The following is a 25,631-nucleotide window of genomic DNA, read 5'->3' as shown; positions in this document are numbered from 1 at the left end:
GCGAGCCAGGGGCTGGGAAAGGCGGTAGTTTGCCTCGTGGAGGACCGCCAGCTCTATCCCAATATCCAACTACAAGCTTTTTAACTGCAGCAACTTTAATATATGCTATTGGATCTTGAACTACCGCGGTTGCTGGCACCAGACTTGCCCTCCAATGCATCCTTGTTAAAGGATTTAAAGTGCACTCATTCCAATTACAGGGCCTCGAAAGAGTCTTGTATTGCTATTTTTCGTCACTACCTGCCCGAGTCGGGAGTGGGTAATTTGCACGCCTGCTGCCTTCCTTGGATGTGGTAGCCGTTTCTCAGGCTCCCTCTCCGGAATCGAGCCCTGATTCCCAGTTACCTGTGGTCACCATGATAGGCCCAGAAAGTACCATCGAAAATTGATAGGGCAGACAGCCAAATGTATTGTTGCTGTCACGGGGACGTGCGATCGACCCAAGGTTATCTAGTCACCAAAGCGTCCGGGCAAGCCCGGATTGGTCTTGGTCTGATACATGCAAGCATCCCGGGAGGTCAGCACTCGTCAGCATGTATTAGCTCTAGAGTTACCACAGTTATCCAAGTAACAGATGGGGCGATCAAAGGAACCATAACTGATTTAATGAGTCATTTGCAGTTTCACTGTACAGGCCATGTGTACTTACATGTGTATGGCTTAATCTTTGAGAGAAGCAAATGCTACTGGCAGGATCAACCAGGTAGCCGCACCTGCTGACGGGGTGGGTTCAGGAGCCGCGTGCCCATCTCCACGACCGGCAACCTTCGCACACCACTCCCTCTCGGGAGCCTGCAAGGGGAAGGAGAGGTGCGGTCGCTCTGGCACCGGCGGGTCCAGCCGTCTCCCCCAGAAGGGAGAGGCAGGCCGAGTCGCAGCCTAAGCAAGACGCAAGGATGCCGGAGCCTGGCGGAGGCAGCACCCCTCAGAACGGTCGTTCCGAGCTGCTGTGGAAATGTGCTGGGCGGAGAGGGGTGACGGCGTGGCACACGGGGCCTACGGACCTGCCAGGCAGCAGCATCCGAGGGCCTGGCGCCACCCGTCCCCTTCCGCTCGGGTCTGACCACAGGGGGACATGAGCCGTTGGGGACTTCGCTCTGCTGGGTAGGGTGAAGGGCCTCCCACCAGGCGGCAGGCCCTCGAGTCGGACAGTCCATGCGGGGTGGAAGCTCTTTGCTAGAAACAACAGCAGAGGCTGGCCAAGCAGTCCATCCCTAAACGGATCGAAAGTGCTCAATCAATTGGAGTGTTGCCGGGGCCTCCCCTGGCAGGCCTCCCTGCGCAGGGGATGACAGCTTTGCGTCCCTGCCTGCTCCCGGGGCGAGCAGGCTCGGAGGAAAGGCCCATCGGCAAGGGGCTGAGAGGCAGGTGCGGACCCGAGCCCCTGGGGGCCCGGCGGGCAGGCCCAGGTTCTGCCTTCCACTGTTTCAGAATCGCCAGACCTCACAGAGGTCTGACGCTCTCCCTAGTAATCTAGAGGAAAATTACCCCCCTTTCTTATAATCCGTGCGCACAAGGTGACAGAGGAGACTCAAGGAGCGAATGTGCCAGACCTCTTGAAGCCCTGGCTGGGATCGGGTAGGCAAACGAGCCCTCTGAAGGGCTTCCAGGGAAGCCCAGCCATCTCGTCCCCCCATTGGAAAGATTTATGGGCGACCAGATGGCCGAGGAGGTAGGCGCGGCCAGATGGCCGGAATCCAAAGGGAGGCCATCTGGTCGCTCAGTGCCCTAACAGAAGAGTGAGCGGGAGCCGGGGCATGGGGGGCAAGAGGCACAGGGCCCCAGCTGGGCCTCAGCCATGGGGGCTGCGAGGGTGAGCCGACAGGCCCTCCAACCCGTGGCCTGCTGACACCTTGACAAGCAGGGGAGACCCGCACGGGACCGATGGACCCCCGTCCTGGGCCCTTGGCGGAGCGGCAGGCCGGGGTCCAGGGCTGGAGCACCCGACCCAGGGCCCAGGCCCAGAGGAAGCCTCCGCCGGGCCCGCGGTACCCCGTCTTGGGCACCCTGCCACGCGGCAGGACCGAGAACGGAACCCGGGGTGGGGAGGCCTCCCGACCCAGGGCCCTCAGGGGCCCCAGGCAGAGCTCCTGAACCCAGCCGAGCAGGCGGAAGCTCCCGACCCGGGGCCCGGCTGTGCCCCTGGACCCAGCCAGGGCTCCCAGGCCTGGCGGTGAAGGAGAAGCCTCCCCGGGCACGCGGGACCCCGTCCCGGGCACCCTGCCACGCGGCAGGACCAAAGACGGAGCCAGGGGTGGGCAGACGGCTTACCCAAGCCCCTTAGAGCCCCTGAACCAAGCCAAGTAGGGAGGTTCCCCGCGCACTATAGAACCCCGTCCTGGGCCTATGACATAGCGGCAGACGGGGGGACAAGACCCAGGGCTGGAGCACCCGACCCGGGGCCCGGCTGTGCCCCTGGACCCAGCCAGGGCTCCCAGGCCCGGCGGTGAAGGGGAAGCCTCACTGCGCATGCGGGACCTCGTCCCGGGCACCCTGCCATGCAGCAGGACCAAAGACGGAACCCAGGGTGGGCAGACGGCCTACCCAGGCCCCTTAGAGCCTCTGAACCAAGCCAAGTAGGGAGGTTCCCCGCGCACGATGGAACCCCATCCCGGTCCTATGGCGGAGCGGCAGGCCGGGGCCCAGGGCTGGAGCACCCAACCCCCTTGGACCCAGCCGAGGCTCCCAGGCACAAGGGGAGCCTCCCCGGGCCCGTGGGACCCCATCTGGGGCAGTCTGCCATGCGGCAGGCCCGAGGATGGACCCCGGACTGGGGCGGCGTCCTGGCCCGTCCAGCTGCCAGCTGAGGACCGGGCCTGACATCCTGGAGACATGGCTGGGATCGGGGAAGCAAACAAGCCCTCATTGGGTCTTCCAGGACAGCCTGGCCATCTGGTCGCCCCATTGGAAAAGGATTGCGCACGACCAGTTGGCCGAGGGCAAAGGCGCGACCAGATGGCCGGGACCGAACTGAGCCTTCGCGGAAGGGCTCCCGCCTCCCCTTGCAGGGCTCGGGGGCTGCACGTCCTGGGGGCTCGGAGACCCCAGCTGTGCCGCAGGCATGGGCGCCCGGATGCCCAGGATGGGAGGACTGCCCAGGACCGATGCCACCCGGCGGGCCGGAGGAGGGAGCCCCGACAGTGGGGAGGTGTTGTCTGGGCCCAGCACATCTGGTCCCTGGCTGAGAACCGCCAGCCTGGGAGGGGTGTTCCGGCATACCCTGCCCCTAGTAATCCGGAGGAAAGCTACCCCTCTTTCGAGTAACCCGCGCGCACCGAGTGAAGGAGGGGAACCCAGGAAGCGGAGGTACCCGACATCCTGGAGCCCTGGCTGGGATCGGGGAGGCGGACGAGCCCTCGTCGGGACTTCCAAACCGGCCCAGCTATCTGGTCGTCCCATTGGAAAGCATTGAGTGCGACCAGCTGGCCGAGGGGAAAGGCGCAACCCGATGGCCGGGACCGAAAGGGTGGAACACCCCCTGTCCCCAGCAAACGGATCCTCAGACTGCTTGCGGGATGCGGGGCTCCTGCACCCCAGGGCCCATCGGACGGAGCTCAAGCCCCAAGCTCAGTCCCAGTCCCGGCTTCCGAACCCTAGGCCAAGCCTGAGAGAGCCTCCCCGGGTCTCCGGGTGGAAACCCCCTGCCCCTAGCGCCCGGGCCCTCGGCTGGATTGCAGTCCAGGGAGGCTCCCCATCCCAGGGACCTGCCGGAGCCTAGGGCCCGGTTGCTGCTGCTGACCCCAGCCAAGCAGGGGGAACCTGCCCGGGACAGGTGGGCTCACTCCAGGGCCTGCCGGAGCATAGGCTCAGTACCCGGCCGCACTGGGGCAGCATCCCCTACACCAGTGGCCTGGCTTGACCCGGGCCTGCTGGCTCCTGACCCTGCCCAGCCCCGTCTTCTCTCCTCCAAGGCTCGGAAACCCTCACCGCGGTCCACGTTTATTGTGTTTCCAGCCAAGCAGACCAATCTCGCCACAAAGGCACCATCGACCAGAGTCCGGTCTGGATTTTGCCGCGGGGCCCCCATTCCCGTGGAGCACAATTTCCTCCTGCCCGTGCTGGAGATCAGGCCCCGCCGTAGATTTGACCCAAGGGCCTCTCTCCCAGCCGGAGAAGAGGGTTAATTCACCAGCCTGACGCTTCCCCTCTGCCAGGTACCGCTCGCCCACAGGAGAAGGTGAAGCCCTGCGCACAGCCTACTTGCCGACCACACCTCCTGGGCAGCGTGGGATATCCACAAGTCGCTGCCATCCCAGACTGGGCCCAGCCGTCCTCTGCTCAGAGCTTCTCAGAGCTCTCCAGGGCATCCAGCTTGGCACCCCTTTCACGCAGGGCTGGCATCCTGACGCCCCTTGCCCCGGGGACAAGTGGGGAGCTCGGCAGTGCTCCCCGCTCTGCAGCCGCCCTGCCAACTAACTGTCACCCCCACCCCCTGGGCACAACAGGACTGACTCAGGCGGGTGCCCCATCCATCCTTCCCGGAGCCAGGAACCATGGAGGGTTAAGCCCAGGCAACGTCCTCTCCCCGCCGGACTGCCCTTGGGAGCCAATTTTCCTCGAATATTAAACGCCTGTGTAGTGGGGGCTTACAGAACCCTGGGGGAAGGGCAAAAGTTGGAGGTAGCCCGGCCGGCCATCTGGTCATCTGTCCCACAGGGCCATCTGGTCGCCCAGCCAGGCGACCAGATGGCCTGGAACGACCCAGAGCACACATGGCCTGGGAGGGTGCCCTACCCAGTTGCCCTTGCAGTCTGACAACAGCAGGGTGGCCAGAGGCAGCTGCTCGGGAGGCTCCTTCCCCAGGGCTACTTCCTCCCTACTCGACTTGCGCCAGAGCAGTGGGAAGGGAAGGCCGGGCCGGCCCAGGCCATCTGGTCACCCTGCTGACCAGCAAGGGATGGTGGCCCCCGTCCCCGCACCCCGGTGGGGCAGAGACAGGAGGGGGAGGCCTCCGTGCCGGAGAGCACGTGGTGAAGGTGGCCTCCCACGGGCCTGAGTTACCCCTTCTGCGTCTCTCCCACCGGCCTAGCGGCAGAGGGACCCAGCCCTGGGTGTGGTGGGGAAGGCCGTCCGCGGGAGCCCATGCAGAGACACAAAAGCTTGGCTTAGAGGATGACTTTCAATTTATCGCAGCGAGGTAGCTGCTCTGCTACTTACAAAACATTGACCCAGAAGCATGAGTTACTACTTGTGTAACGATATATCTGTAAGAGACATTAGTTAGTGATAGATTCCTTACCTTAGAATATCCCCAGGCGTCAGACTGGATTCGGAAAGTTTTTTGTAGCAGTACCCCTGCGTGTCAGTAGGTGGTGTCGTGCGGCTCTGTCCGTCGCTGGCGTCGTAAGCACTGAGATGATGTCACAGAGACTACTTGGGCGCCAAAAATGCGCGCTGACGTCAGTTCTGTACACGACTTTCCACGCCAGGAACGCAGAGCCATGCAAGAAACTGACCACTGGTGCCATGAAACTATGGCCATAAAAAGGGGGATGACCTTAACTCTAGAGATCAGTTCGCAGAACGGGGAGGATGGGTGGGGCCGTAAGGAATCTATCACTGACTAATGTACTAAGAGTAAGACGACGCAGAGGACGGGTATGAAGGGGCTCGAAAGGAGCGAACATTAGATAGGTCAAAAAGAGATTCAACTCCAATTGCGGCATGATGAACGGCACGGGAGGAAATGTGTGTGTAATGCCCTTCAGGAAACGGTTAACAACCGGGGACTTAAAGAGAGAAGGCTTAAAGACAACCTTTGATAGTGCCCAAAACAGAGCCCTGCTGGGCTAAATAAAGAAAAACAGACAAACTTCTTAAAGAGGGGCAGAAAGGGGATCCACAGCCCTCGCTGTGCACCATACCACAAACTTGTCCTACCGGCAGGCGTATACCGTTTTAGTATAGGGACGCCTGGCTGTCAGAATAACATCACAGACTTCGGGAGGAAGATCGAAAGCTGTCAATTGTCACCGCTCAATCTCCATGCATGGAGGTGGAGGCTGGACAGGTTTGAATGGAGGACCGTCCCCTGCTGCTGCGACAGAAGATCCTCCCGAAGAGGTAGACGGATCGGGGGATCGATCGCCATGCTGAGTAGCTCGGGATACCAGTATCTTCGTGCCCAATCCGGAGCCACAAGGATAACTTGGGCCCGGTGTTGAATCTTCTTCAGCACTCTGGGCACAAGTGGTAAAGGCGGGAAGGCGTACAATAGACCCCAGCTCCACTCGCGACGAAAAGCGTCGCCGAGCGAGTGCCGCCTTGGAAATTCCAAATCGCAGAACTGATGACACTGAGCGTTATCTTCGGTGGCGAATAGATCTATCCAAGGCTCTCCCCACTGCAGAAAGAGACCTTGCACCATGTCAGAGTTCAGACGCCATTCGTGATCCATCAAGCACCGGCGGCTGAGTTCGTCCGCCATGGCATTTAGAGAACCTGCCAGGTGTTGAACCACCAAGGTAACGCCTTGAAGTTCCAGCCATGTCCAGAGGTGCAGAGCCTCCTGACATAGGGTCCAGGACCCCATCCCGCCCTGTTTGTTGCAATACCACATGGCGGTGGTGTTGTCCGTGAACACCTGCACCACACTTCCCCAGACAGAGGGAAGGAATGCTTTCAGTGCAAGTCGGATCGCTCGCAGCTCCAAAAGGTTGATATGGAGCCGGAACTCCGCCACAGACCAGAGGCCTCTGATCTTCGCCTCTCCCAAGTGGCCTCCCCATTCCAGGAGGGACGCATCTATCACCGCTGTGTGCTCCGGTTGGGGAAGGGAGAGGGATCTGCCATTAACCCAATCGCGATTCGTGAGCCACTACCGCAATTGTCGTGCAGTGCCCTCCGAGATCTGGACATGATCGGACAGGTTGCCCTGATGTTCAATCAATCAATCAATCAATCAATCTGTAAAGCGAGCTACTCACCCGTAGGGTCTCAAGGCGCTGGGGGGAGGGGGATCCGCTACTGCTCGAAGAGCAAGGTCTTGAGCTGTTTCCTGAAGGAGAGATGGTTCTGGGTCAGTCGTAGGTGGGTGGGGAGGGAGTTCCATGTCTTGGCCGCCAGGTAGGAGAAGGATCTTCCTCCGGCGGTGGTCTTGTGGATGGCTGGGACGGTGGCGAGGGCGAGGCTGGCGGAGGGGAGGTGGCGGGAGGGTGTGTAGAATGTGAGGCGGTTGTTGAGGTATGTGGGTCCCATGTCGTGGAGAGCCTTGTGTGCGTGGGTGAGGAGTCTGAACGTGATCCTCTTGCTGATGGGGAGCCAGTGCAGGTCTCTCAGCTGGGGAGAGATGTGGCTGAAGCGGGGGGTGTCCAGGATAAGTCGTGCAGAGGCGTTCTGTATGCGCTGGAGTCTTTTCTGTAGTTTGGCTGTGGTTCCAGCGTAGAGGGTGTTTCCGTAGTCCAGTCGGCTGGTGACGAGGGCCTGGGTGACCGTCTTCCTGGTGTCAGTGGGGATCCACCGGAAGATCTTTCGGAGCATGCCAGGGTGTTGAAGCAGGATGACGAGACGGCGTTGACTTGCTTGGTCATCGTGAGGGAGGAGTCCAGGACGAAGCCCAGGTTGCGAGCATGGTCCGTTGGCTTTGGAGCAGAGCCCAGGGCAGGGAGCCACCAGGAGTCGTCCCAGGCGGAGGGGGATGTGTAGGAGAGTAGGGTCTGCCTTCTATGTTCACCCCCACTTTTTGCTTTTGCTTTAATGGTTTTCGACTTAGATGTGGCTGTGGGCCTGCTAATGAGACCCACAGCCCTGCTGTTCTCTCTCTAAATTAATACTATGTACTATATGTGCATGACCCAATTGGATAGGATCACCTTATTGGCCCCTGTACAGTGTACCTTAGGTACCCAGGGCATAGGTGTACCCTAGGCCTACCAGGGGCTGCAGCATGTATTATGCCACCCCTGGCCTGGCCTGGCCTTCCATTATGACACAACTGGCTGATCACTCAGCTGGGGCAAGGTTGTGTAATCACCCCTTGCTTAGGTGTAGTATTCCTATACCTACCTTATATATAGACACATGGGTACCTATCAGCCACTCCTATGGCAGGCCTTAACAATCCTGGAGGCAGAGTGCTTGGTAACATGTGAGATGGTGCTCTAGCATGAGCTGAGCCTGTCTGCAGCTTTCGGAACCATGTCCTTATAGCTGTTCTATGATATAGCCTACCATATACTCTTAAAGTGCCTTATCTTAAACGGTTATGGTAACTATGGTTTGGCTTTATAGAAACATGTCGTGTAAGGTGTCTAACACTTTGGAATAATACCCCCATCCCATTTCTGGTGATGAGGATATTATCCCTCCCTTCTAGAGGGAGAAGACATGTTGAAACCTACTTACCCGGTTAAAGTTAACCAGAGCCCCAGCATCACAAAATGGATGCTGCTGCCACGACACAAGTCTGACCTCCTGCTGCTGGGAGTGATCCGAGGACGGGAGGCTTGGACAATAGGTTTCCTGCCTTGGGAGGTGCTAGCACCACCCCAGACAGGCCTTAGTGTATTGGGGCAGGGAGGGATGAATGAAACGAGACACTGCCTGGGGCACACAAGGTGTCCCATGCATAGTCCAGTTCAAACCGGTGCTGGGGCACTCCAGCCCCAGTCCTGGCGCGAAACTGGACAAAGGGAAGGGGGTGTAACCACCCCCCTCCCAGGTCCCACACACAAGGCGTGACCTAGCAGGCAACCCAGCCCCCCAGATTAGTATAAGTGTGGTAGCTGGGCCCCAGGAAATTAGATTATCCTGAACCGGCAACTTGAACATAAACTCTGGACCTTCGACATTCGACGAAAGAAGAAGACTGAAGAATCTCCCTTGTGGCCAAGGAGTGGCCACCCTGTGCGAACAGGCTCCATCAAGAGACTTACCCTTTGTTTTGCTGAAGTTCTACGAGGGACCGACTGCAGAGCCTGACCAGAGCCTTGACTTCCAGACTTCTCCGACCCTGATCCACATCCACAGCCGAGCTGAGATCCGTGGAGGCGATGAGAGACGTGGGACCGGCTACCTGGGAAAAGTGGCGAGTATCTTCCAGCGCAGCTTCTGAGGCACCCACGAGGTTGTGCACCGGGGATTGAGAAGCCCCAACCCCAAGCACCATCTGCACCGAAGATCAGCCCCCCACACTCCACGAGTCCTGCGTGGGGCCCTTCTGCATTTCCCTGCTTGCCGCGTCTGTCCGGTTGCTTGTCCGTTAGCTAGTAACCTTTGCGACGACACACCTACGATTTTCCACTGCTGGTTTGGCTCCTCCAGACTGGCTCCTGCTCCTCTGCAAAAGAGAAGCACCCCAGACCTTCCTGGTCTGCACCAGAAGCAAGTCCTCCATTCTTCGTGGGTTCCGCTTGCCAAGGCTTGGTGAGTCCTAGTTCGATTTCAACGCCGCCGACAGCACGAGCCTTCGTGGGACAGCTCGCCTCCTGGTCCTGGTCGTCCTCGACGCCTCCTGGTACCTGTGGCTGCTGCGACAAGCTTCCCCTGTTCACCTGCAATCTCCCGACATCGCCTGGTTCCTTCCTGGTTCCACGTGGTCACTGGCTAGTGACCCAGACTCTGTCCCTTCTGCTTGCAGGTATCCTTCCTTCTTGAACCCGGCCTTGGGATCCACCGGACACTCTTCACTGACTGCCTGTCAGCATCTTTCCTTCAGGCATCCATAGGAGTCGACGACGAAACCCGACGCAAGTTCACACCTATGCACCCGCAGCCCGTGGGCTAGGTAACTTGGGTACTCCGGTGCTCATCAGGGTATTGACTATCCTTGTGTCTAGTTCTCAAGTCTCGACTTCCTAGCTACTCCAGAAGTGTCCTAAATCCTATTAATTCAAAACTGTACTATTTCTATCGATTATACGCATTACGCGTGAGTGTTTCCACTCTGCACCTGAATCCCGTGGGCCTCCCACTTCCTAACTTTGGGTAGTATAGTGTAGCCCCAGCGATTCCCTAGGCCTAGGCCTATCCTATTTCCGTGACAGTGGTCCTTATACCACTTACTCAGTATATGGTTTGCGTGGCCCCTAGGGCCTAACTGTATTACTTACCTGTGTGACTTAATGTATGCTTGAATAAGACTGTGTTGTACTTACCTCGAATCTCAAAGAGTGCTGAGGGTTTGACTAGAATAAATACACTTTATATTATATATATATCTGTTGTGGTGTCCTTTCATTTGGTATTCAAGGGGTTACATATGGTATAACAGCTGGCTTCACATGCCATTCAGAGTTTAGCCTAAGACTGCTCTTGTCCATGCTACCACTAGGATAGCTGGTCTATAAGGTTGACTTTACAACCAATCACCATAAGGGTTGTTTGGACTGATACAAGGTGTACACTAGAATTAGTGACATCATATATCAGGCCAACTTCTCACAGGATGTTCCCAGGATGAGGACTTCCGTCTTATCTGAGTTCAGTTTCAGCCGGCTGAGCTTCATCCATTCCGCGACGTCTTTCATTCCTTTCTGGAGGTTGGCTCTGGCTGTGGCGGGGTCGTTGGTGAGGGAGAGGATCAGCTGGGTGTCGTCGGCGTAGGAGATGATGTTGAGGTTGTGTTGGCGTGCGATGGCTGCGAGGGGGCTCATGTAGACGTTGAAGAGGGTGGGGCTGAGCGAGGATCCTTGCGGGATGACTGCGGTGGCCACGGACCGGAACGGGGGAAGGCGGACTCCCTGGGTTCTGCCGGCGAGGAACGAGATGATCCATTCCAAGGCCTTTCGTTGGATTCCGATGTTGCTGAGGCGCTGTATCAGGGTGCGGTGGCATACGGTGTCGAAGGCTGCCGAGAGGTCCAGGAGGGTGAGGGCAGCTGTTTCCCCGTTGTCGAGCAGGGACCGGATGTCATCGGTGGCTGCGATGAGGGCGGTCTCGGTGCTGTGGTTTGCTCGGAAGCCGGACTGCGAGAGGTCGAGGGATCCGTTGGTCTCGAGGAAGGCGGAGAGTTGTTTGTTGACGATCTTCTCGATGACTTTGGCTGGAAAGGGGAGGAGCGAGATGGGGAGGAAGTTCTTGAGGTCCGTGGGGTCCGCGGTGGGTGTCTTCTGGAGGGCGCTGAGCTCGGCGTGTTTCCAGCTCTCTGGGAAGGTGGCGGATGCGAAGGAGCTGTTGATGATGTTCCGGAGTTGGGGTGCGATGATGGAGTCGGCTTTGTTGAAGATGTGGTGTGGGCAGGGGTCGGTTGGGGAGCCGGAGTGGATGGTGTTCATCGTGTGGGTGGTATCTTTGGTGCTGACCGTCGTCCAGGTGCGGAGGGTGGTGGTGGGGGGCGCCGGATCGGTGGTAGGGTGCGCGGTCTGTGCGCCGAAACTGTTGTGTATGTCGGCAATCTTGCGGTGAAAGAACGAGGCGAGTGAGTCGCAGAGGTCCTGCGAGGGTGTGATGTCGTTGTTGCAGGCGCTGGGGCTGGAGAGCTCTTTGACTATGCTGAAGAGTTCCTTGCTTTTGTGGGAGTTGTTGTCCATTCGTTCTTTAAATGTGGTCCTTTTGGTGGTGCGGATCAGTTGGTGGTGTTTGCGGGTGGCGTTCTTGAGGGCTGTCATGTTTTCTGTAGTCTGGTCGTGGCGCCAGGCTTTCTCGAGGGTACGGCAGGTTTTCTTGGAGTTTTTGAGGTCGTTGGTGAACCAGGAGGCTTTCTTGCTGCCGTGTCTGCTGGGAGGGTTCTTCAGTGGTGAGAGGTCATCGGCGCAGTTGGTGAGCCACTGTGTGAGGTTGCGGGCTGCTTCGTCGGGGTCTGTCGTGTTGGTGGGGGGGGTTCTGGCTGAGGGAGGTGGTGAAATGGTCGGCAGTGATCTTGCTCCAGCTTCTGCGTGGAACCTGTTGAGGGTGGTTGTGGGTCGTGGTTCTCCTGAAGTTGAAGTGGACGCAGCTGTGGTCTGTCCAGTGCAGTCCGGTGGAGTGGCTGAAGGAGATGTGCTTGCTGGAGGAGAAGATGGGGTCAAGCGTGTGGCCGGCGATGTGGGTGGGGGCGTTCACCAGTTGCTTGAGTCCGAGGTTGGCGAGGTTGTCCAGCAGGGTGGCGGTGTTGCCGTCATTGTTGTTCTCCAGGTGGAAGTTGAGGTCTCCTAGGAGGATGTAGTCTGAGGAGGTAAGGGCGTGCGGGCTGACGAAGTCTGCGATGGCTTCGCTGAATTGTGTGCGTGGTCCCGGGGGTCTGTAGACGAGGGTGCCTCTGAGGGTGGTCTTGGGGTCGGTGTGTATCTGGAAGTGAAGGTGTTCGGCGGCGGTGAGGGTGTCGTCGGAGTTGGTCGTGATTCGGATGGTGTTTGTGGACGATGGCGATGCCTCCTCCGGCTTGGTTGACGCGGTCCTTCCGGGCGATCTTGTAGCCATCCGGGATGGCTATGGCGATGTCGGGAGCTGAGGAGGCGTTCATCCATGTTTCTGTGAGGAAGGCGACGTCTGGTGATGTTGTGTCAAGAAGGTTCCAGAGTTCGACGGCATGCCTGTGGATGGAGCGGGTGTTGAGCAAGATGCACTTGAGGTGGTCGTTGCTGGAGCCTGGCTTGGTGGGTGCGGTGCAGGATCGGGTGCAGGTGAAGTTGCAGGCGTGGCAGGTGAATGCTCCGTGGGTGCGTTTCGGGTTGGCTTGGTAGCAGGCTGGCTGTCGGCCGGTGTTGAGTGCGTGGAGGGTGGCGGCGTCGTATCTGTCGGGTTGGCTGGCTCCGGCGGGGTCCAGGGGTTCTGGCGCTGGGCGCGGTCCAGGCGTGGACGGGCGTAGACGGGCTTGCCTTTGGCACGCAATCGGCACGCCCGCTGCACGTGGCCGCTGCACCTACGCGCGGTCCCCGCCATATATGGCAAAGTGGGAGGGAGGAGCAGCTGGAAGCAGGGCGGCGAATGGGGAGCGGGTGCCAAGAGAAGGGGGCGACGCCGCAGGAGAGCAGCGGCGGGGAGCGGAAGGGGGGGTGGAAAGAGCGGGAAGACGGAGCGGGAGAGCGAGGGCAAGCCTGGAGAGCAGGGGCCTTAAGGAGAGGCGGCAGCAAGAGAGGCCAAGAAGGCAGCAGCAGCAGAATCGAGGGCCGTGCGGAGTGGAGTGACCACTGATGCTTCTGGTCCCACTGCAGAGCCCGCATATGTCACCTGGCATGTGTCACCAGCAGGAGGCCATCAGGCCCAGAAGCCGGAGGGTCATCCTGACTGAAACCCGGGACAGAGGCTGAAAGATCGGAATCATAGCCTGAATATCCCGTACTCGCTGCGTGGGAGGAAAAACCCGAAACAGCGTTGAATCCAGAACCGCTCCGATGAAGGGGAGCTTCTGAGAGGGACTCAGGTGCATCTTCGGCACGTTGATGGAGAACCCCAGCAAATGCAGGAGGTCGGCCGTAGTCTGAAGGTGGTCGACGACTGCCAGGGGTGAGCCCGCTTTTAACAACCAGTCGTCGAGGTAAGGGAAGACTGACACCCCTGACCCGCGCAGATGAGCTGCAATCACCGCCATCACGTTCGTGAACACCCGAGGGGCGCTGGTAAGGCCGAAGGGGAGCACGGCAAACTGAAAATGCTCCTGGCCTACCGTGAACCACAGGTAACACCGGTGGGACGGCAGGACAGGGATGTGAAAATATGCGTCCTGCAAGTCCAACGCTACCATCCAGTCTCCAGGGTCGATGGCAGCCAAGACCTGAGCCAGAGTCAGCATTTTGAACTTCTCCTTCCGAAGGAAGCGGATGAAATTCCGGAGGTCCAAGATGGGACGCAGACCCCCTTTGTCCTTCTTGGGGAACAGAAAGTAGTGGGAATAACAACCACTCCCTACTTCTGGCCCAGGAACGCACTCGATGGCCCCCTTGGCTAAGAGGGCCGCAACTTACTGGTGGAGAGTCGCCAAGTGTTCCCCTGACATGCAGTGGTACCGAGGTGGCATGGCTGGAGGGGTGGACTGAAAAGGAAGGGAGTAACCCTTGTGGATGATCTGCAACACCCACTTGTCCGATGTGATAGCGTGCCAGTGGGGGAGGTGATGGCGAATCCTGCCACCCACTGGCGTGGAGTGCTCCACAAAGCTCGGATTAGGAAGGTTTGGAGGCAGAAGCGGCGGAGGTGGACTGCCCCCCACGCTGATTTCCAGAGCCGCCCCTGCAGAAGCTGCGTCCGAGGCCCCGCTGAGGCTGGTTCTGCACAGTCTTGCTGAAGGAACGTGCCTGGGCGCCCCTGCCTTGGCCACGAAAGGAACGAAAACCAGGAGTGGCTGGGCTCTTCGTGGAAAGACCCAAGGACATGACCGTGGCCCGCGAGTCCTTAAAACGCTCCAGTGCACTGTTGGCCTTATCAGGTGAGTGCCATCAAAGGGCATGTCCATGAATGAGCTCTGGACGTCGGGCAAGAACCCAGTAGATCACAACCAGGCAACGCAGTGCCACAGTCATAGAAATCGCCCTGCCCAATGAGTCAGAGGTGTCCAAACCACACCGAATGGCGAACTTAGTCACATCCTTACCCTCAGCAACCGCCTGGGAAAGCACAGCATGGACCTCCTCAGGACACTGGAGGTAACACCTGAGCAACCGCATCCCACACCGTGTGTGAATAGCGGCCCAACAAGCAGGCGGTGTTCACTGACAGCAGTCCCAAGCTGGCCGAAGAGAACAACTGCTTACCGAACTGTTCCAGCTTCTTGGAGTCCTTATCAGGCGGAACCGTGGGAAAGGCACTCTGCGACATCGAGGCTTGGATGACCAGACTCTCAGGCGTGGGATGAGTGGTCAGAAACGCGGGGTCACCAGTGGCCGGGTAGCGACATTCTTATCCACAGGGGCCCCCGTGGCCGGCCGCGACCAAGTGCCCAACAGGACGTCGATGAGGGTGTCGTTGACGGAAAGCAGTGGCTCCGACGAAGTAGGCGCCGTCATGAGCACCTCAGTAAGGAGGTTAGTTTTGAGGGCCACCGTAGGAAGATCGAGGTGAAGGACCTCAGCAGCCTGAAGGAGCATCGTCGTGTAGGAAGCGCCCTCCTACATTGTAGGCGGGGGAGAGGCAAACCCCGGGTCAGAAGAGACATTGAGGTCGCCGTCGTCCTCCAGATCGTCCACCCAGTCCTGCTTGAGTCACACTGACGGGCAAGAGGGTCCTCAGACCCCTTCCAGTCATCCTCCACCTCCGTTGCAGGAGGAACCGGCCGCGGCGGTAAAGCCGGAGAAGCGACAAACTGCATTGAAAATGGTGCTGCGAACGGCGCCGGCCGGGGGTCGGGCTGGCGCCGTCTCCCAATGCGGATCCCAGGCAGAAACTAAATAGTCCTGGAACTGGGGCAAGGGCGGAACGAACAGCACCCACTGAGGCACCAGAGGCGGAGCCGAGGGCGGCGCCGGCAGCGCCGGACCTCGTGGCGCCAGGGCCGGAGCCAACGGCGTAGAATCCTGTGGCGCCGAAGCTGGATCCGCCGGCAGCACAGACTGCCCAACAGGATCTGGACACAGGACCGCAAGGCCCGAAGGCGTGCCGGCTGGACCCTGAGGCCTAAAAAGGCAGTCCATGGTGGCAAGAAATTCTTGCACCTGTTCGGGGGTCGCCGACGGACCCGGGTAAGGCAGGTAGGCCGCGGGACTCCCAGGCTCCAAAGGAGCCGCAGAGGCAGAACTCCTGTTCCCCTCGTCAGCATCCAAGGACCAACGGGGAGACGTCGGAAAGCGATCACGCTTCTTTGACTTCTTTTTATCTCGTTGCTTACCGGAATACGAGGGCAAAGACTTGGAGCCCGAGGAGCGACGACTGCGGCCCCGGGAACGGTCCCTGGACCTGGAGCGGCGTTGGTACGAGTGCCAAACCTCCAGCAGTTTCCGGCGCCGTTCCCTCAAGGCCTTCGGGGACGTGACCCGACAGTCCCAGCAGGACCGGGAGTCCTGGTCGGTCTCCAGGCAGTAGAGGCAAACATCGGGGTCCGCCACCGACATACTGCGACAGCAGGCCCCACACGACTTAAAGCCAGGCATCCCTACGTGCACCAGGAGAAAAAAGGGGAGACAAAAGTCTCAAAAGAGCAGTCAAAAAGTGACTAAGGTACGTGCTCAATCCGGATCCGCACTTGCTGGCGCGGAAAAAGAAATGACGTCAGCACGCATGGGTGGCGCCTAAGTAATCACCGTGACGTCATCTCGGCGCTTACGACACCAGCGACGGAACAGAGCCGCACAACGCCACCTACTGACGCGCAGGGGTACTGCTACAAAAAACTTTCTGGATGCAGTCTGATGCCTGGGGATATTCTAAGGTAAGGAATCTATCACTAACGTGTCTCTTTCAGATTCAGGTCGTCTATGAATGATTTAGCACCGGGTGCCCCACGAACATGCGGTGCACTAAAGGCGATGGAGGCGACCCCTTCCGTCCGCACTCCGGTCCCCAAGCGAGCGGCTCTACGCACCGGCCCCCGAGAGAGGCCGGCTATACCATGCCAACCGAGGCTCCACTGTACTGTGATATCGTTATGGTTTAACCCCTTTGCTTCTAGGCCTTCTCCCACCCCCATGCTAGGCCTTTTTTTGGCTATTGGTGGTAGTTCGCGCTTAGGCCCCTGTAACTTTTTTGCCAAATTGGGTCCTTTTCTTCCAACATCATGGGGATTCTAAAGGAACCCAGTGTTTGTGGATTCTCCTGGAGGGGACCTAGAAATTAGCCAAGATATAGTTAAATTTTTCTTTTTAAATGCGAAAAAGGGCTACAGGTGAAAGCGTCTGTTTTTATTCCCAGCAAATGGTATCAACAAAGGGGTTGTGGTGCTGAAATCACAATTTTCCCAGCTTTCAGGGACAAACAGACTTGTCAGAAAACTAAAATATTTTACACAGTTTTGGCATTTTTCTGGAACATAGCCACTTTTATTTTTTGTGCTTTCAATCTCCCTCCAGTTAATGGTAGAAATGGGTATGAAAGCAATACTGGATCCTGGAAAGCTATACATTTTAGAAAAGTAGACAAAATTCAAAAGGGGTCATTTGTGTAGATCCTTCAAGGTTTTTTTATAGAAACTAGCAGTTGAATATATGAACAATTGAAAATTAGTTGAAAAAAACAGCCATGTGTGTCAACGTTTTCACCTGTAACAACTTCTAATTATGACAGCTGTTTGACAGCAATATACCGTTACATCCGCTGGACCTTTCTGGGTGTGGGGATATATAGGACCTGTAGGTTCACCAAGAACCCGATGAACCCAGAGCCAATAACGGACTAGTGTCTTAGAATGTTTTTTTATTATGTACCGGGTATATAGCAATAATTTTGGGAAAATATATACATGGAAAAATCGGTATTAAAGACACCTATGTATTTCTAAAATTGGAACAAAATATAGAGTTCAGAAACAGTAGATATTTGCACATTTTCGAAATTGTGAGTACCCATACTAGCATGAGAATTATAGGTCATTTTTCAAAATGACATTTCATTTGTAAGGCAGAAATGCATCGAAAGTCAGGAGGTAATAACTGTTGCTCTACAATTCTGTGTTACCCCAAGTCTCCCGATAAAAATGGTACCTCACTTGTGTGGGTAGGCCTAGTGCCCACGACAGGAAATGGCTCAAAATGCAACTTGGATACACTTTATTTTTACAGTGAAAACTGACCCTTTTTTTTTGCAAAGAGCCTAGGTGTACTTTTTGAACCCTAACTCTGCCAGCACCTAGGGAAACCTAGCAAACCTATACATTTTTAAAAACTAGACACCCAGAGGAATCCAGGGTGGGGTGTCTTGACTGGCTCTCACCGGGTTTTGTTACCTAGAATCCCTTGCAAACCTCAACATTTGTCAAAAAAACACATTTTTCTCACATTTCTTTAGTGGAAAGTTCTGGAATCTGCGTGGATCCACAAAATTCCACCCACCCCGCATTCCCCAAAGTCTTCCGAGAAAAATGGTACCTGACTTGTGTGGGTAGGCCTAATGCGCGCGACAGGCTACTGCCCCCATCTGCCCACCAGGGGAGACAAAGTGTGTAATTTTTGCGGGGGCGCATTGCCATGCTCGTTTTGGGCAGCCCCCACCCCTAATTGTAAATGCCCAAAAAAATACCTGGTTTGTAGTGGGCTTTCTGTCCCCGGGGGGGGAGGGGGGGCAGATTGTGGGCTACAGCTCCCATCTGTCTCCGGGAAAGGGGGGGGGGGGAGACACAAAAAGGCTGCAATTGTGGTGGGGTGGGGGTATTGGCAGGCCCGTTTTGGGCAGCCTCCACCCTAATTAAATTTGCCCCCTCAAAAATCCCTGGTTTCTAGAGTGATTTTTGCCCTCCCGGGGTGGAAGGAAGGCTATAATTGTAGTGGGGGTGGGGTCATTGGCATGCCCGTTTTGGGCAGCACGCACCCTAATTAAAATTGCCCGCAAAAAAATCCCTGGCATATAGTCAATCAATCGTAACATTTGTAGAGCGCGCTACTCACCCGTGAGGGTCTCAAGGCGCTGGGGGGGGGGGGGGGGGGGCTGCTACTGGTCGAGCAACCAGGTCTTGAGAAGTCTCCTGAAGGTCAGCAGGTCCTGAGTCTGTCACAGGTGGATGGGGAGGGTGTTCCATGTCCTGGCGGCGAGGTGGGAGAAGGATCTGCCACCGGTGGTCGTTCGGTGGATGCATGGCACAGTGGCGAGGTCAGCGGAGCGGAACTGGCGGTTGGGGGTGTAGAAGGTGAGGCCCTTGTTGAGGTACTCTGGTCCGGCGTTGTGGAGTGCCTTGTGAGCATGGGTGAGGACCTTGAAGGTGATCCTCTTGTAGACGGGGAGCCAGTGTAGGTCCCTCAGGTCGACGGTGATGTGGCTGTGGTGGGGGATGTTGAGGATGAGGGGTGCGGAGGCGTTCTGAATGCGTTGGAGTCTCTTCTGGTGTTTGGCCATGGTTCCCGCGTAGAGGGCGTTGCCATAGTCCAGCCTGCTGGTGACGAGGGCCTGGGTGACCGTCCTTCTGGTTCCGGTGGGGATCCATCTGTAGATCTTGCTTAGCATACGGAGGGTATTGAAGCAGGAGGAGGAGACGGCGTTGACTTGCTGGGTCATTGATAGAGATGAGTTCAGGATGAACCCCAGGTTGCGTGCGGGGTTGGTGGGTTTTAGCGCTGTTCCCAGTGAAGCCGGCCACCAGGAGTCGTTCCAGGCGGAGGGGGTGGAGCCGAGGATGAGGACCTCCGTCTTGTTCGAGTTCAGTTTCAGGCGACTGCTCTTCATCCGGCGACGGCCTTCATTCCTTCGTGGAAGTTGGTTTTGGCGGTGGCGGGGTTTTTGGTGAGGGAGAGGATCAGCTGGGTGTCATCGGCGGATGAGATGATGTTGAGGTGTGATCGGACGATGTTGGCGAGCGGTGTCATGTAGACGTTGAAGAGGGTCGGGCTGAGTGATGAGCCTCGGGGTACGCCGCAGGTGATCTTGGTGGCTTCAGATCTGAATGGAGGGAGGCGGACTCTCTGGGTTCTGTCGGTGAGGAAGGAGGTGATCCAGTCTAGGGCTTTGTCTCGGATTCCTGGGATGTAGAGGCGTAGGATGTGGTGGCAAACAGTGTCAAAGGCGGCCGAGAGGTCCAGGAGGTTGGATATAGTGGGCTCTCTTCCCCCGCGGGAGGGGCAGATCCCCGGGGGGTGTGGAAAGGCTGCAATTGTGGCAGGGGGTGGGAGCATTAGCATGCCAGTTTTGGGCAGTTCCCACCCTAAAAACAATTGCCCCCAAAAAAATCCCTGGCATCTAGTGGGCTTTCTGCTTGGGTGCTACTGCCCCCATCTGCCCCCAAGGAGGGGCAGAAAAACTGAATTTGCCCAATTTTTTTTTTGGGGGGGGGGGCAAAGGCCCTTGCCCAAGGGGCCGCTACCCTCTCCCTGGTGTTTAGTGGGTGGACCCCTGCTTGGGGATCGCCCTCCTGGGTATCCACTGGGGGAACCATTAGAAAGGGGAGATTCTCCCCTTTCCAATGATACCTCTCCCGTCTTTCTACGTGCTCAGGGGGCTGATCGTCATTTCACAGATACAGGGGTGGGGGGGCTAAGGAGCTGGGGAAACTCTTCCCCAGCTCCCAAGGCTTTAGGGGAGAAAAATAAATCCCTCAGGTGCCTGCACCAGAGGGATTTACTGCTCCAGGACAGCCGGGAGACGTCCTGCACACACAAGCACTGTTGCGCATGATGGCTCCCAGCCGCCGTGCGCACAGAAGGGGTTAAGGCTGAGGTGGGGGAGCTAAAAGCTATTATTAGTCAGCTGATGCACAAGTTACTAACTTGTGTAACGATTTATCTGTAAGAGACATTAGTTAGTGATAGATTCCTTACCTTAGAATATCCACAGGCGTCAGACTGGATGTGAGAAGTTGGCCTGATGTATGATGTCACTAGTTCTAGTGTACACCTTATATCAGTCCAAACAACCCTTATGGTGATTGGTTGTAAAGTCAACCTTATAGACCAGCTATCCTAGTGGTAGCATGGACAAGAGCAGTCTTAGGCTAAACTCTGAATGGCATGTGAAGCCAGCTGTGATACCATATATAATCCCTTGAATACCAAATGAAAGGACACCACAACAGATATATATATATATAAAATAAAGTGTATTTATTCTAGTCAAACCCTCAGCACTCTTTATGAGATTAGAGGTAAGTACAACACAGTCTTAGTTAAGCATACATTAAGTCACACAGGTAAGTAATACAGTTAGGCCCTAGGGGCCACGCAAACCATATACTAAAGAAGTGGTATAAGGACCACTGTCACTGAAATAGGATAGGCCTAGGCCTAGGGAATCGCTGGGGCTACACTACACTAGCAACAGTTTGGAAGTGGGAGGCCCACAGGATTCAGGTGCAGAGTGGAAACACTCACGCGTAATGCGTAAAAGTCGATAGAATTACTAGCAGTTAGAAATTAACAGTTTAAGGACACTTCTGAAGCAGCTAGAGAGTCGAGACTCGGAAACTAGACCCTAGGATACTCACTACCCTTGTGAGCACCGAAGTACCCAAGTTACCTAGCCCACGGGCTGCGGGTGCATAGGTGTGAACTTGCGTCGGGTTTCGTCGTGGACTTCTATGGATGCCTGAAGTTAAGTTGCTGACAGGCAGTCAGTGAAGAGTGTCCGGTGGATCCCAAGGCTGGGATCAAGAAGAGAGGATACCTGCAAGCAGAAGGGACAGAGTCAAGGTCACTAGCCAGTGACCACGTGGAACCAGGAAGGAACCAGGCGATGTCGTGAAGATTGCAGATGAAAGGTGAAGCTTGTCGCTGCAGCCACGGGTACCAGGAGACGTCGACGACGACCAGGACCAGGAGGCGAGCTGTCCCACGAAGGCTCTTGCTGTCGGCGGCGTCGAAGTTGAACTAGGACTCACCAAGCCTTGGCAAGCGGAACCCACGAAGAACGGAGGACTTGCTTCTGGTGCAGACCAGGAAGGTCTGGGGTGCTTCTCCTTTGCAAGGAAGCGGGAGCCAGTCTGTAGGAGCCAAACCAGCAGTGAAGATTTCAGGATGCGTCGTCACAGAGGCCACTAGCCAACGGGCAAGCAACCGGACAGACGCGGCAAGCAGGAAAATGCAGAAGGGCCCCACGCAGGACTCGTGGAGTGTGGGGGGCTGATCTTCGGTGCAGATGGTGCTTCTCAATCCCCGGTGCACAACTTCGAGGGTGCCTCAGAAGCTGCGCTGGAAGATACTAGCCACTTTTCCCAGGTAGCCAGTCCCACGTCTCGCGTCGCCTCCACGGATCTCAGCTCGGCTGTGGATGTGGATCAGGGTCGGAGAAGTCTGGAAGTCAAGGCTCTGGTCGGGCTCTGCAGTCGGTCCCTCGTAGAACTTCAGCAAAGCAAAGGGTAGTCTCTTGATGGTGCCTGTTTGCACAGGGTAGCCACTCCTTGGCCACAAGGGAGATTCTTCAGTCTTCTTCTTTCGTCGAATGTCGAAGGTCCAGAGTTTCTGTTCAAGTTGCAGGTTCAGGATAATCTAATCTCCTGGGGCCCAGCTACCACTCTTATCCAAATCTGGGGGGCTGGGTTACCTGCTAGGTCACGCCTTATGGGTGGGACCTGGGAGGGGGTGGTTACACCCCCTTCCCTTTGTCCAGTTTCGCGCCAGGACTGGGGCTTGAGTGCCCCAGCACCGGTTTGAACTGGACTATGCACGGGACACCTTGTGTGCCCCAGGCATGTCTCATTCTTTTCATCCCTCCCTGCCCCAATACACTAAGGCCTGTCTGGGGTGGTGCTCGCACCTCCCAAGGCAGGAAACCTATTCTCCAAGCCTCCCTTGCTGGGATCACTCCCAGCAGCAGGAGGTCAGACTCGTGTCTGTGGCAGCAGCATCCATTTTGTGATGCTGGGGCTCTGGTTAACTTTAACCGGGTAAGTAGGTTACAACATGTCTTCTCCCTCTAGAAGGGAGGGATAATATCCTCATCCCCAGAAATGGGATGGGGGTATTATTCCAAAGGGTTAGACACCTTACACGACATGTTTTGATAAAGCCAAACCATAGTTACCATAACCGTTTAAGATTATAAGGCACTTTAAGAGTATATGGTAGGCTATATCATAGAACAGCTATAAGGACATGGTTCCGAAAGCTGCAGACAGGCTCAGCTCATGCTAGAGCACCATCTCACATGTTACCAAGCACTCTGCCTCCAGGATTGTTAAGGCCTGCCATAGGAGTGGCTGATAGGTACACATGTGTCTATATGTAAGTTAGGTATAGGAATACTACACCTAAGCAAGGGGTGATTACACGACCTTGCCCCAGCTGAGTGATCAGCCAGTTGTGTCATAATGGAAGGCCAGTCCAGGGGTGGCATAATACATGCTGCAGCCCCTGGTAGGCCTAGGGTACACCTATGCCCTGGGTACCTAAGGTACACTGTACAGGGGCCAATAAGGTGATCCTATCCAAATGGGTTATGCACCTAAAGTACATAGTATCAATTTAGAGAGAGAACAGCAGGGCTGTGGGTCTGATTAGCAGGCCCACAGCCACATCTAAGTCGAAAACCTGTAAAGCAAAAGCAAAAAGTGGGGGTGAACATAGAAAGCAGACCCTACTCTCCTACACTGGATCCGGAAAGTTTTTCATCAGCAGTACCCCTGCGTGTCGGTAGGTGTCGTCGTGCGGCTTAGAGTACGTCGCTGGCGTTGTAGCCGCCAAGCTTACGTCGTCGGAGCTACTTCAACGCGACCACGCGCGCTGATGTCAGTTCTGTACACTACTTTTCCACGCCAGGAACGCAGAGCCATGCCAGAGACCGACTACAGGTGCAATAGAACTAGGGCCCTGAAAGGGATGACCGGAACCCTACAGAACAGTTCGCAGAACAGGGAGGATGGGTGGCGGTGAGGAATCTATCACTAACTAATGTCTCTTACATATATATCGTTACACAAGTAAGTTGTGCATCTGAAAGAGACACGTTAGTGATAGATTCCTTACCTTAGAATACATACCCAAGCAAATACCAACCTCGGTGGTGGGCTTGCGAAGTGAGATTAAACCAGAAAGTCACGGAGAACCGAACGGCCAAAGAAGCCGTTGATCCGGATGTAGGAGAGTAGGATCTGCTTCACATGGGTACCCCCACTTTTTGCTGGTGTTTCACTGTTTTTCGACTTTAGTCTGGCTGTGGCCCTGATAATCAGGACCACAGCCTAGCTGCTTCCTCTCTAAAATGGTTTCCATGAACATTAGGTACATATCTAATTGGATTCTGGAGTGCCTTATAAGCCCCTAGTATATGGTATACTATGTACCTAGGGCCTAGGTAACTCAGAGGCCTACCAGGGGCTGCAAGATGTATTATGCCACCCCTGGGAAGCACTTCAAAATGACACCACAGGTCTGCTTCTCCAACCTGGGTAAGGGTGTGCTTGCACCCCTTACTGTGGTATAGGCTACCTATATCACTCCCTTATACAGACACATATAAACATATAAGCCACTCCTATGTCAGGCCTTGATAATCCTGAAGGCAGAGTGCTTGGTTTTATGTGAGAGGGTGCCCAAGCATGAGCTGAGCCCCTCTGCAGCATTCAGAAATATTTCCTTATTCCTGTTCTGTGATACAGCCATACCATATACTCTTAAGTGCATTATAACCTCGCGGTAAATGCCAACTTTGGCATGGCTGCATCAAAACATGTAGTGTTTGGTGTAAAACGCCTTGGAATACTACGCCCTCGCAAGGTCTGGCGGCGGGGGTAGCATTCCACCCTTCTAGAGGGAGAGACATGTTCACACTGGCTAAACCCGGTTAAATCCTTTCAAAGCCCTGGCATCACAAAATGGATGCCACTGCCTCAGACACGGGTCTGGCCTCCTGCTGCTGGGGGAAACTCCGGCAGGGGAGGCCTGGACAATAGGTTTCCTGTCACAGGGAGGTATAACCCCCTCCCCAGACAGGCTGATGTGTATTGGGGAAGGGTGGGAGCATTCAGTGAATGCTTTTGAGACACTGCCTGGGGCACACAAGGTGTCCCTGTGCATAGCCCGGTTCAAACTGGTTGCAGGGGCACTCAGCCCCTGCTCTGGCGCGAAACTGGACAAAGGGGAAGGGGTGTAACCACCCCCACCCCAGGCCCACCCCTAAACTTAGTATAAGTATAGGAACACAGTCCCTAGAACTTTAGATTACCCTGGATGAACCTCTGAAACATATATCCTGGACCTTCGACTTTCTATCACGACTAGAAGACGGAAGAAATCTCCCTTGGGGTCAAGGAGTGACTCCCCTGCTTGGCAGACACCAAAGAAGCAACTGACCGGTCTGCTTTGCTGAAGCACCCGCCGGACGCCGAAGTCTCTGCATCACCAGAGGTGGATTTCCAGACTTCCCCGAGGCTACCCTGAGTCCACAGCAAAGCTGAGACCCGTGGGTAACGTGGAACAGTGACCCCTGGACACTGAACTTTTGCAGCAACAACACCTTCCTGGTCATCCTCGAAATTGTGCTTTGGGCTCCGAGTAGCCCCAGCCTTGAGCACCTCCTGCACTGAAGATTGTTGGCCTTCACTCCACGAGTGACCCGTGGGCCAGCTCCAAGTGCGAACGCTCGAGGCTCCTTCGCGATCACTAGCCCGTTGGCTAGCAGGTCCCCACGAAGGCAACTCCACTTCCACTTGTGCTTTTCTGGTTGCTCCAGACTTGTGCTTACTTACCCTTGCTGGGTGCGTCCATCAGACCTTGCTGGTCTGCACCGCAGTCCTTTCTCTGATTTCCTGAGACTTGCCGTTGCCAAGGCTTGTTGAGTCCTTTCTGGTCACCGACACCGCAGCACTCGACAGACTTCGTGGGACAGCTCGAATCCGGCTCGTGGACTTCGTCGACACCTCCTGGACCTCGTGGCTGAAGAGTCAAGACACTCGACAACTCACCTGAAGCACCCGACATCTGTGGGCATTGGTCCATCCTGCCCTAGGTCACTTGCAAGTGACCCAGACTGTCCCCTCTGCTTTCAGGTTCCTTACATCCAAGATCCAGGCTTTGATCTCTCCGGACACTTCTCCTCTTCTCGGCAGCAGCAGTTCTTTGCAGGCTTCCATTGGAATCGACGACGCGACCCGACACAAAAAGACACCTATGCACCCGGCTTCCCTGGGTGAGGTAACTCAATTACTCCGGTACTCTCGAGGGTGCTAGCCAAAAGGGTTTGGTCCTAGTTCGATTAGAAGTGTCCCTAATCTTTAA

At 56.2% G+C, this 25,631-nt stretch overlaps 1 protein-coding gene and 1 pseudogene across 5 annotated transcripts in view; both read right to left on the bottom strand.

Annotated features, from left to right (window-relative positions):
• LOC146831516 (18S ribosomal RNA) overlaps positions 1–706 on the bottom strand; it is a 1,811-nt pseudogene extending 1,105 nt beyond the window's left edge.
• Positions 1–25,631, bottom strand: part of CEP192 (centrosomal protein 192) — a 1,978,693-nt gene that overhangs the window by 503,947 nt on the left and 1,449,115 nt on the right. The gene's annotated exons all lie outside the window — the stretch shown is intronic.

Source organism: Triturus cristatus, chromosome 5_1, assembly GCF_964204655.1.
Source record: "Triturus cristatus chromosome 5_1, aTriCri1.1, whole genome shotgun sequence".
NCBI classification, from domain to species: domain Eukaryota; kingdom Metazoa; phylum Chordata; class Amphibia; order Caudata; family Salamandridae; genus Triturus; species Triturus cristatus.
Note: the sequence above shows the minus strand (reverse complement) of the source record. Positions and strands in the feature narration are given on the sequence as shown.